Genomic DNA, 12,976 nt, shown 5'->3' with positions numbered 1-12,976 from the left:
TTGGCTCGCTAACGCTGACGCGGCAATCAACTTGGACTCCTTCGAGTTCGAGCGCAAAATTCGGATAATTAAGGTTCGTTAGCGACGATACTTTTTAATCGCAACACCGCGTAACTCGAGAAATCGAATTCTCCAATTTCCAGGTTTCCGTTCCGGAGGAGGACGCGACGAAGCAATAGTCTCCGATCACGGATACGATTCGTCGTGGTTCGTTTGGGGATACTATACGTTGTCGGTACTGACCCGGGACAAGCAAGGAATAAACCCGTTGGTCGGTTCTGTTCCATCGCGATGCTCGTACGGAGTCGGGGCGTAAGCCGTAAAGTATGTATAGCGTCGCTATAAGTATAACACTACGGGGAGTCGAAGCAGTCCCAATGAGCGCTGGTTTAGAGGCTAAGCTGCCGTGCTCGTACCGTCTTCCAGCGACGAGATCGCCCGCTAATTCGATACTTCCTGCTCGCTGGACGAGACCGAGAGGGTGGAGAGGTGGGCTGGGAAGGGGGATTTTTTTCCATCGCGTCGCGGGCCACGTGCCCCTTCTATACATTTCGGAGAAGCCCTGCTTCGAACAAGTTTTACGCGGAGTAACCGTGCTACGAAATAAGTAAAAATTTTAGAAACGATGTACCTATCGTGCACGAATACATCGAGTATTCGTTCATCGAGAGGATCGGTGCTCGATCGGCATCGAGAGCCGCACCGTTGCACCGCTCGAGGCTCTTGACCGAACTGTGCCAGCGTGAACCACGAAACTTCGTTAAAATAAGATCCAAACTTCGAAATGTTCAATGATTCCGATACGCGTGAGGATAATTATCGTCGAGAAATTGTTCGATTAAACGAATCTAATTCGATTCTCCGAACGGTCGGTGCAACGGAAAGCTCCACCTTCCTGCGTAAACTCTTATTTAATAGCGCTACGAAAGCCAATGTCTTGAAAACAACGAGCACGAAGCGCGAGATTTTTGTCGAAAAGAGTGAAAAGTGAAGGAAAACTTTACTCCGTCTACCTATAGACGCGGAGTTACGAGTTACGCATATTTGTGGCTGAAAGGACCGTCAGGGCCAGCGAATCGAGCAACCTTGCGAACAACCTCCAGCAGGTATACGCGAGCGAAAAGCGGCGATCCCGGGATAACCGGTTTCCGCGATGTACGTTTGTCGAAACGCCTTAATTACCAGGACCTCCGCTCGTCCTTTCACCTCTCCTTCTCGATCCTTCGAGCATCGCAGGGCCGTGCGCTCCGGAACATCGTGCGCCCTCGATCCAACTAGGTCAGCCAACTTAGGTACGCGGGAAGCTTTTAAAAATTACGAAACGCGTGTTTCGTCGCGTCTCGTCGCGTCTCGTCGACGAGTTAGATGGCAACAAGTGAAATTGAAAATAGAGGTTCGAGAGAAAAGCAAAACTGTCGATAGTTGGAGTTGAAATTTGCCGAAATAAGCGCTCAGGCGTAATCGATTTCCGCGAGGCGTCGGAATCGGAGATTCGTTGCTCGATCGATGGAATCTCGTCGGTTGACATTACGCTCGAAGGACGGGGGGGTGCGAGGCACGTTGGAGCTCGAGATACAGCAGAGAAACGTTCACCGGGTCCCGTCGAGCAGTTTACCGTTTTCTCGCCAACCGATCTACTATAGTATACCGTTCTTTCTCCGTCTCTCGGTCGTTCTCTCCTTCCCTCCGGTGTTGGAGTTTCCTAGCCGGTCCGCGGTACACGCTCGATCGGGCGTACGCGCGATAGAAAACGGTACGATGGTTCTCTTCTCTCTCGATCGGGCTCGCGTCGGCCTTCTTCTCCGTTTGCCAGCCGCTTTATTCACGCGCGCTACACTTGGGGGAGACCTACAGAGATTATCGGTCGTCCGTTGTATGACTCACTCGAATAGTGGCGCGCTATACGTAGAGACGCTCGACGCTCGGTGAAACCGAGTTGCCGAGATAATCCGTTCGAGTCTCGGCTAACCAAATTGCCGGGCAATTTATATTTTACACGTTTCGCGCGCGAAAATTGTATCGCGCGTGATCAGATTTCGTCGAGGCCGAACGTTTTCGAAACAAGTCGACTACGACTGAAATCCGTTTCCTCGAATTCGAGCACGAAGAATCCCTTCCTTTTGTATCGAACGGTGATCGAAACGAAATAAAAGTCGCTTTACCAAAAACTTTCTCGCACACGTGATCGATCGATCGATCGATCGATCGAAACGAGTCGAGTTCCCGGCTTCTCGTTTCGGTTATCCGGAGGAGGTCGAACGAGCGAAATGGAGCGACAACGAGCGAGTCTTGAATTATCAGCGTTCGGTGGCTCGCAACCGAAGGCGATAATGTTCACGCCTGGGACGAGTCACGCGAATCTTGGTATTTTTCGTTGGATCGTCGCGAGGGTATTGAAAGAAATTGGAGAACCGAGGAGAGCGCACCGGTACGGTACATCGAGCACCGGATGTTCTCTCGAGGGTACGAAGAATGATATTCGAAGCCCGTTTCGGCCACTCGAGTCTCGATGCGTTATTCCCATCGAAGAAACGTGAACGATTATTCGAGTAATCGTGTATCGATAGCGGTAGAGAGAATCGAAATTGGAGCGCGCGATGTGCCGTGTCGAGGCAGTGTCGAGGCAGTGTCGAGGCAGTGTCCGCGAGGTTTCGCGATCGTTCGAAAACCATGGAGGATATTCGAACGGCGCGATCGCGTCGTTGGTCGAGTTTTCGGTTCTTTTGTAACGGTATCGCGTGACACATGGTACCTCGTAAACATCGCGAACGATGGACAAGCGTGACACGCTCGATGTTCCGTGGAACGGCGAGCGAATCCTTCCGTGGGACCGGACTGGAGGCGCGCGGCTTCCGCGATGGACTCTGCCTGGTTCGAGGCCTGTCTCTCCCCTTCTCCTTCGCGAATCTATCTTAACGACGTAGGTCATGGAGGCCAAAGAAACGGTCCATTACTCCGTATCTCCGTGAAGGAATTGCTCTCCGCCGGGAAAAACATAATGCTCCGTGTTCTCGGACAGCGACGAACCACGCGGAGAACATCGCTCGTACCGTCGAATCGAATACCATCGAGCCAATTTTATTTAGGCCCGCGATCAAATTCGATGCAGCTTTATCCTCGAGATACGAAATCGTGTTTTCGAAAGGAGAATCCTCGTTGCGCTTGGCGGACCACGCCGATAAGAGTCCTCCCGTTGCTCGCAAACGTCCCTCAAACGTCGCGCAAACGTCGCGCAAAGGTCGCGCAAAGGTCGCGCAAAGGTCGCGCAAAGGTCGCGCAAAGGTCGCACGGCCGCGACTTGGGCACCGGGAGGCTCGCGGGACACGACTTACCGTAAAATACGAGAATACCGAGGATAGGGAACGAGTAAAATGCGTTCGCGGACGCAAGTTTTAAACGTTGCGCGTTCACGAGGACAGAGGATACGCATTAGGCGTGTCTCCCCTGAACCCCATAGTCAACCGAGCATAGCGAAACCGGAACCCGAATGTATCGACTCGGTCCCATTTAGCGTCGATCCCGCTTCGGAAGCCGCCGTGAAATGGAAATCCGTCCGCAGACCTCGGGGGAGTGTCGACCAATTTTTATAGCAACCATTTTAGCCTCTCGTTGGCTCTCTTGTGCTCTCGATGTGCTCGAATTTCTCTCGGCGAGCTCGGCGAGTGGAATTTTTCTCCCTCGATGATTCGCGGAATGGAGCGAAGAGAAAGAGAAAGAGAAAGCGAAAGCTCCCGCGCGCTCCACCGTTTCCAACGATGTTCGCGTTTGTTACGGGAAAGCTGAGTTCGCGTCGCGGTAAAAGCGAACGGGGTTAAATAAAACTCGATTCGTCTCTGTCCCTCGCGAGTGGTCCTCGTTCGTCTTCGTGTCGCCCTTGCGGCCGGAGTGCCGCGTGCACAGCCTTAACCTTAACCTCGAACACCGACTGCACACCGTGCGCCACGCGATTCTAGACTATTTTGAGGCCTCGTCGCGCGCAAGCACGAGTATCCCAACGGAATACCGCGGTGCAACGCGGTACCGCTCGTTTCGCCTAACGTTTCCCTCAAAATTTCTCAAGCTCGACGCGCGCTTTGCTCTCGAACCGCTTTCCCTCGATTCGTTTCGCGATAAACGTTCAGGGAAACACGTTGTTCGATGTAATTCCAAGAACGGCTACTCGTCGATCGCTTGCTCGTAATCGTACCCCCCGGAACCCGGATCTTCGCGCCACTTTTTCAATTTTTCTCTTCAAAGAACCCAACGCGGAAAAAATACCGCTTTCGCGATCTCTTTCGATCTTCGAACGTTGGCTTCTTTTCCGGTATCGTGCGCGTACCGAAGTACATTTATCCAGGGATCGAAGCGGTGTTTCGCTGGTGTTTCAAAGATCGCTTCAAAGAGTACCTTCGTTTTCGAGAAAACGGATAAGAGGATAAGTACGTGTTCGACCAAAGGAATACAATTGTACGTAGGTTGAGTTTTACCGAAAAGTATTAAACGGCGGACAAGGTGTCTCGAACGGAGTTTGCGCAAAGGAGTAGGCAATCCGACGCTACCGGCTCAACGAACGATTCGCCGTCACGAGGTTCGACCGATCGAAACGCGCAGCGCGAGGTTTCGGAGCAGCGGTAAAACGAGATCGATGGAGGGACGAGAGCGACTTTGATACGGAGCCGGAGCAACACCCTCTCGCGTCGAATGGAACTTTAACCTTCGCCCTGAACGCGCCCTTCGTGGACGGCAACTATTTTAGAGTGGCGTATTACCCTTGCGTAGAGCAACAGGAGCAACTGCAGCAACGCGGCTGTGCCGGGTATAGTCTAATCTTAACACGTTTCACCAGGCGAGTTGATCGAGTTAAGGCGGCCACAAAGGCACAAAGGCACGAAGGCATCGCGCCATAATCGTGCCATTGTACTCGCGTTTAACCAGCCGGTCATTTATCCATTCGCGACAACGTTGAAAAAAGTGACGACGTCCCACGGTCGCGCGGAAATAACATCGCTAGATTAGCGTGGGTGTTCAAGTGACTCAGAAACGATTAACGCGACGGTTCGGTAGTGCACGAACGCGACACAATGCGATCGGATGCAAATCGAACATTGCTCGTGCTCGCGGAAAAAGGATCGTTGCCACGGTTCTTTCAAAGGAATGGACCGGATGGACTAAAAGTGTACATTTTAACGGAGCAATGGAAAAATAATCTCTCTCTCTCTCTCTCTCTCTCTCTCTCTCTCTCTCTCTCTCTCTCTCTCTCTGAAGCGGGAGGAGATCGACGATGGAAATAATTGAACCGAACCATTCAATTGTAACAAATGATCGATAACCTGCTCGAACGAGCATGTATTAATCACGACGCGTCTATTTCGTACAAGACCGAAACGATGCGATACGAGATTCGATATTTACGGAAACACAACAAACACGCTCTACCGTTACTCGTTCTATTTGGTCCTATTCTCTTCGGGATACTTGCATACGTATGTAACTACTTTCGAGTAGCAACGGAACAACGGAGAAACTCGTGTCGTGTTTCAGTGTTCCAACAAATATCGGTTCCAGAGCGGTCGTTGGACTTTTTCAAAGGACTATCGAGCGATTCGCCCCTCTTCCTCGCAACGGCTCAATTCGGTTCGTGAAATTCGAAACTAACGTTTTTCCCGTAACGGTGTATCGCACCGTTTCGTGATAAAATGACGTCAAATGCACGACCATTGAGAACCGTTGATCGTAATAATCGAAATACGACACTTTCTTCCGCGAACGTTACGATAAAAATGAACACGTTGACGCTCCGAACGACGCAAGATGCGATAACTTCCAACGAAACGAGTCAAGGAACGGGCAACGTTCGAACGTCGTACGATCGCATTGGTCGGACTAATTGATGCAATTAAGCGTAATCGATGAGAAGAGAGCGGGGACTGGCAGACTAAGGAACCGAGACTCGTGAAAAAGGTTCCGTGCCGGATTCGAGGAAAGTGTCGAATCCGTAGAGACGACTTCCGTCGAAACGAAAACGATCGGTTGCGGATTTCTGGGATCGTCGGACTCTTTGTTCGCGCCGAAACTTGTTCGATTCACCGGAGAAAAATACGCGGTCCTTCTGCGTTACCGCTGACAGATATGCGCAGGCTTGATATTTTTAGCCGTGTAAATATTTTTACGGCGCCATCGTTCCTTTTCTCCATTTTTCACAGACTCGTTTCAAACGATACACAGACGCGTGCGTGCGTGCGTGCGTGCGTGCGTGCGTGCGTGCGTGCGTGCGTGCGTGCGTGCGAGTGCGCACCCGTTCGCCCCACCCGTTCCGAATCTTGCGGTCCAACGGGCGTACCGAGCGTCTTTCTTCCACTGTCTCCGATAGAACTGTGTTCGACGAAAAGAATTAATTCCAACTCGCGCCTTACGATACGAAATTTCGTCCACTCCGAAACTTACCGCGCTTACTTTCTCGATCGAAGTACTTTTTCTTTCTCATCGGCCCCGCGCAAATTACCGCGCGCGTCGCGCCCAAATTGTTACGGCGACGGAAACGAATCGATCATCGATCGAGTTCTTTCGCGTAGACGCAAACGTAGACGCAAATAGTCGTCGAATCGGAGAGAACGCTGGCACTCTGGCAAGTTTTGTCTATTCGGTTGATACATCGGAACGAAAAGAGGAGGCAACGCAAGAGAGCAGGGAAAAAGGTCCTCGTAACTGCATTATCACGGATTTTCCTGCCGGTTCGTGGCTCGTCGACGAGGACGTGGCTTAATCCGTTATGTAGTTACCGCGTTGGCTCTTCGAGGTGGCTTTTCAAGCGTCCCGCGCATACAGACAGACACGCTCGCACACCCATCGGGGTCTCCTCTCGTCTTTCGTTCGAACGAACAGCGATATTACTCGACCAACAACGACCGACGACCACCGGCGCTACTTTCGCAAGGAACACGAGCATTTGTTTCGCGTATTACGGTTCAGGTTCGCGAAGCTAGAACAAAGGTTGTACGGAGAGACGCGATGCGCGCACCGAGAATACGCGAAAATACTTGGACAGCTTCTTCGTAAACCTGGTTAGAAAAAAGAAACACGGAGAGCAGGATATACTTTCGGATAGAAACGCGAGGACCGTCCAACGATTCCGTTCGCCGCATCTACCGTGGATTCGAGAACGGAAGGAACGTTAAAGACATCGATGTTTCGAAAAGTTAAGAAATAACGGGAATAAGAAGGAAATCGATTCCTGGGTCCGAACGGACCCATCGAAAACCGTGCAAGTGTCGATGACGCGTTTACGGGTTCGTATAAAACGTACCGGCACGGAAGTCGCGGAATATTCCGGAACACCGTGTACGATCGATCGCCGCGCAAAAAACGAACGGGAAGGGATGAAAACGAAACGCGTTTCGTTCGTAAAAACCTAACAACGAACAGCCTATTTCGTCGTGTCTTCGCGGACGTTTCTAATTTATGGCTACATCGAGAGAAAAAAAGAAAGGAAGAAGAAAACGACAGCGTCGATCATCGAAATCCCCGCAACACGAGCCAAGAAAGAACGTTCCGTCGCGGGTTCGCTTCCGTTCGCTTCCGTTCGCTTCCGTTCGCTTCGGCGAGGCCGAAGGACCCTGGAGAAGATTTACGTTCTCTCGAGCGAATACGAACAGCTCCGATATATTTCGACCACGTGTCCGGAATTACGCAATAAACGTGACCGTCCTTTCTGGCTACGTGCTCGTGTCGTTCCGATCGTCTCGGATCGCTCTCTGGATACCGAGTTGCGCGATAAACGTTTAAAGTGGTTCCAGGACTGGTAAAAAGTCGGCCAGCGGAAACTCGGAATCGTAGACGTCGAAGACAACCCCTTCTTCGACGAGAAGATGTCGGAAGAAAGTCTTGCTCCGCGTGTCCGTATCGCGATCCCCGCGTCGAGAAGCGAGAGAAAGAAACGAGAAAGAATGGAGAAGCACAGAAGCTACTCGAACTTTTGTACGATCAGCCCGGAGGGACAGAGGGGTTTGAAGGGGGAGGAAGGGAGAGGAAGGGCGAGGCTAAGCCGAGAGGCTAAGAATGCGGGGGAGAGAACAGCGTAGAGAGTAGGGCACGGATGGTGAACAGCTGCCGGTGTCTATGGTGGCCGTTTTGTGCGGACGTGCCCCCATAACCCCCATACTCTCCCTTCAGCCATTCGCTCTCGTGCTCGCTCGCTCGCTCGTTCGTTCGCTCGTTCGCTCGTTCGTTCGTCCGCTCGCTCGCTCGTTTGGTCGGTCGGTCGGTCGGTCGGTCGGTCGCTCTTACAGCTCTTGCACCGTAAGCTCTCGTGTGTACAGTCACCCGTGTATCCCTGGCTCCCCGGTTTGGAAAAGTAAAGGCGCGCTCGTGACGGCCAAGTGCAAATCTAGCTACACACGCTGCTAATCTCTACGCGTCCCATCGAACGAGCGAACGAAAATCTTTCTTCTCGGAGAACAACGTTACCGGGGAAGAAACGTCACGGTGAGAACGCACGCGTTATCGATGTTACACCGGAGAACGACTCGACGGTAATATCCAGGGGATCGAAGGTAAACGCGTGGAAAACCGAGGACCACTCGTTGGTACTCGGTGATCTATGAAGGAGCAATCGATCTTGCTGTTACGTGGCTCGATCGAAATATCGAGTGGCAATCGCGACACGGGCATGGTGCACGAGTTACGCAAACGACGGGATACTGGCCTCCGTAACGGTAAATCGATGCGATCGATCCTCTTTGGCCCTCTTTTCCATTAAGGTTGTGCCACGAGCGAATCTACTCGAGGTTTGCCTGCGAAACGGACGCGGTCGACGAATGGATCGGTAAACGAGCGTTTAGCGCGGCTGAGACTGAACGAAACGTAGCGTTCGACGTAATCGATCGATTCCGAGAAAGAAAGAACGCGACGACGCCGAAAACGTTTCGCGATAGCGAGATACGCCGACAACGCTGCGAAAAATCCGAAAATAATGGGCGATACGCGTTAACCTATAACGCGATATCTCGAGCAGCGGTGCGGGCCTCGGTCGGCGAACACGTTGGAGACACGCAAGACGGAAACATCGGAGCGCGTCGTTTTGTTCGGCAACGGTAACATTGTTGTAACACGAGAAGATATTGTCCACTTGACAACGGAGCCACGGCATGGAAGAGAATCACTCCCGGTGCACGTGATGCCCGGCCGCCAAACCGATACCGACCTCACGCGCAGTCTTTTCCTCGCGAGTCGGTTAAAAAAATCGTAATTCGAACGCATTGCGTTTCGCGAATCGTGTATCCCGTATATCGCGCCGTTACAAGACCGATAGTCCACCGACGATTTCGAATCGCCTCGTTCGATCTACGGCTTGAAAAATTCTCCGAAACCAACCACCGTGAAGAGAAGAAAGATGAAAAAGGTAACTCGATTGTTTCGACGAACACGGTCGTTCGTGGATAAGCAACGTTGCACGCACTGGCCGACCGGATCCGAATTTTATTTTTCGTCGATGAAATTCCAGCTCGAATCTAAAACGATCGGGAATATTTCGTAACGTTCGCCAGGTAGGTGAGCGAGGAAGGAGAAGGAGAAGGAGAAGGAGAAGGAGAAGGAGAAGGAGAAGGAGAAGGAGAAGGAGAAAGAGAAGGAGAACGAGGGGAAGAAAGGGCACACGTTTCGAACGGGCGAAAGGAGCCTCGAGGAAAGGCGGTCCCCGGGGCTCCTTGTCCCCGACGTTTATTTTCAGGCAGTCCAAGGAGCTCGTAACATCTCTGCTGTGTTTAACATCGAGAAGAAGACCTTGGGAAGAAGATGCCCGCGATCGGCCCAGAACCAGTTCTCGCGCCTTAAACGGGCGGTTCTCACGCATTATAGCCCTTCGTCGCGCTTTCCATTCGACCTAATTGCCCGGGTCGAGGCCTGTGAGAACCGCTGTGACTCGTACCGTTTACAGAAAACTGGAATACCAGCGAAGATGATCCGGTTCCGTACGAATTCGAAAAGCTTTTATGCCGCTCGGTTGGCAACTCTTTGGTCCGAGAACCCGCAACGAAACGCGACGATCGACCATTAACGCGCTTCCGAACAAATCGCGTTTCGTTTGTCCGGCTGAAACCGGAACACCAGTCGCGAATACCTTTTAAAAACGATACCTTTCGCTACCGCCGTCCAAGAGATCGCGACATTACGAACGATATACCTCCGGAGACAAAAGAAATCCCAATCGAACGCGTTATTCGTCGCGCGTAACGACGCTTGTGAATTATTGACCGAGATACGATCGTTTCGTGATCGATGATACGATCGTAATGGACGATGGGGGAAAAAACCGGCTCCCTCGACTCGGAACGTTAGCGAATCGTTCGAGAGCCGTGTTCGTTTTCGCGCGTATTTGTTGGTTCTTAATCGCGAGCGACGAGCGACGAGCGACGAGCGACGACTTTGGAACAAATTTACCGAGCGTCCAACAAATGAACGCGTCGAAAGAAACTCCGAGACTCCGAGAGTGTTGCTTCGCGTCTCTTCTCATCGCCAGCCGGAGCCTACGGAACAGAGGGAACGGGAGTTTACGCTAGCGGAACAAAGAAAGTCAATGCCGTGACGTTTCCACGAGGTTTTTACGGTTTACTCAAAGTCCCGTTAGAAAGATTTCGCCACGATCGTCGCGGAGTATTAAAAAAGAGCGACAAAGCGTGTCGGAAGGGGTCGATAACCGGCGCTCGATACCAACGATCTAAGATATCAAATGCAAACCGTAATTTCGAAACAAATTCTCGTTACGCTGTAAAGTAACGATAGTTGCTCGAACATTGCGATATGCGAAATTTTATGCCATTCTGGACAATTAACTACGCACGATTTTTGTCGCGATCGATCGCGATCGGACATTCCGAACTCGTATTTTCGATCGCCATCTATGCGCACATTTTCGTTCGAGTGGTTCTTTCGGAGCGTCGAATATCGGAATAATTTCCTACGGAGCGTGGACAGGGAACGTTAAGTATATCTCTTGGCTGGACGATGCTTAAACTCGTCGACGAGGAAGACGAAGCGAAGAAAGACGCGGTACGTCGGGATACAGAGGATGCCACTTGAATAGGAACCGGAACTCGCGGTCCGTGCTCGGAATTGACTACACGATCGCATATGTACGGCCGTGCATATAAATCAGATACAAGAGAGCCCAAAGGTTTCCTATCCGCGACGCGCGGAGAGAGAGGTTATCGGCTTCGTCATTGATTTCTTCGTCGCACGAAAATAAATCTCAGTATCTGAAAGCATAGGAGAGAAGAGGAGAGGAGAGGAGAGGAGAGGAGAGGAGAGGAGAGGAGAGGAGAAAAGAGGAGGGGAGAGGAGAGGAACACGGCAGACTCGCATACGCACCACGCGAACAGAGGCGGACGCTTTCAAAACCACAGGGATCACTCGAAAATAGTACACCAAGAATATTACCCCACCTACCCTGCCCCTGCGATTCCACCGCGAAGCAAGTCGAGACGCATGATCGTCGGAACGAAAGCATTAATAACAGAGATTTTCCGTCTAGCGAATATCGTAAGCAACGCACTGTGACCAGCAACTGCGCGACCTATTACGATACGTATAAATGTTACTCGTCGACTTCTAATTCGCTTCTAAACCGGTATCTGTCGTGAATCTATGCTCTGCGATTAATGCAATGTACGCGAGCGAAAACAGAGAAACGAACACCCCCGTGTTGACACTGTGAACCGGGAGAGAGGTGGGCAAACCCGTTATTCGTAAATCACTGTAAAGGCGTATCAAATATTTTTCGACCTACGAAAAATTTACTTTTACTATGCACGTTTTCATTGTACTGTAACCGAGAACGAAAAGAAATAGTAAGATTTACGGGGGGGGGGGGGGGGTAGTAGTAGAGAGAGAGATAGAGAGGGGGGAGGGAGAGCACCGAAATCGTTATAGCGTTCGTATGAATAAAAATTTGTCCAGGGTTTACGAGAGTCAAAAAACACTCCCGAGGATGATGCGTGCGTACTTTTACATCTCAAAGGCGATGACGATAACTTGATATAAATCGATACGACCGTGCATAAAAAATAATAAAAAAGAAGTGACGTCGAAATTTACGTCGATATACGCTCCACGATTGAAAAACGTCACAATTTTTGTTCAGCAGCGACAGATCCATACCCCCGTTTGACCTAGCTAACCTTGAATCGAGCAACTTCGCTACACAGTGAAATCGTATAAATAATGTAAAATGAAAGTACAAACATAAATCGCGATAATTATAGCGCTGTTTATGCTTTGCGATTAAAAATTTATGTTAAATTTTTAAATCTTTTGCCACGAATGCATTCGTTTCCTCGCGATTTCACGAGAGAAACTTGATCGATTCCGTAACGTCGTCATAGAATACGAGCGATTCGTGATGCAAATCGAACAATGTACAATAGTTATCAAAAACTTGATATTTCGGTTTACAAACCCACTTTAGAAAGTTATTCGTAACGACTGAATATCATTGTGTACCAAAAAATTTGATAACGTCGGATGACGCATAATTCGTGCAAAAGCGGATAGAAACTCGCCGCCGCCGCCGCCGCCGCCGCCTGTCTGTCTGTCTGTCTGTCAACGACAAACAAATTCTATACAGTGATGCATCGCGTCGAAATCGAGCATCCTCGAGCACACGGAAAATTCGCCGAGATATCGAGTTTCGAAAGACCGACGAGAGCAAAGATCCTGAAAAGTTCGTTCAGAAACCGCTGGGCTCCACGTGCTACGAAATACGTTTTCACAGAACCGGCGTCACCCGGCGATGCGCCGTTACCAAACTTTCCATTCAATGGTCAAAGTAAAGCGAATCAACGGACGAAAACTGATCGATCGATGAATAAACTACGTTGGTAAAGATAATGGAGCTTTTACTCACCGTTAATAGCAATATATCCTGGAGAAATGCGTCGAAAGACGGATCCCAATCACTTGCAACAACACCTCACTTGAGTACGCCAGTCACTGCGCTTGTGCGTTC

The 12,976-nt window shown here is 50.7% G+C and overlaps 1 protein-coding gene across 1 annotated transcript in view; it reads right to left on the bottom strand.

Moving 5' to 3' along the window:
• Positions 1 to 12,974, bottom strand: part of LOC143150707 (uncharacterized) — a 56,954-nt gene extending 43,980 nt beyond the window's left edge. Inside the window, 1 exon segment of the mRNA XM_076319152.1 lies at positions 12,875 to 12,974. The gene's annotated coding sequence lies outside the window, so the exon portion shown is untranslated.
• Positions 12,975 to 12,976: the final 2 nt, after the last annotated feature.

The sequence above is a fragment of the Ptiloglossa arizonensis genome, chromosome 8, assembly GCF_051014685.1.
Source record: "Ptiloglossa arizonensis isolate GNS036 chromosome 8, iyPtiAriz1_principal, whole genome shotgun sequence".
Lineage (NCBI taxonomy): Eukaryota > Metazoa > Arthropoda > Insecta > Hymenoptera > Colletidae > Ptiloglossa > Ptiloglossa arizonensis.
Note: the sequence above shows the minus strand (reverse complement) of the source record. Positions and strands in the feature narration are given on the sequence as shown.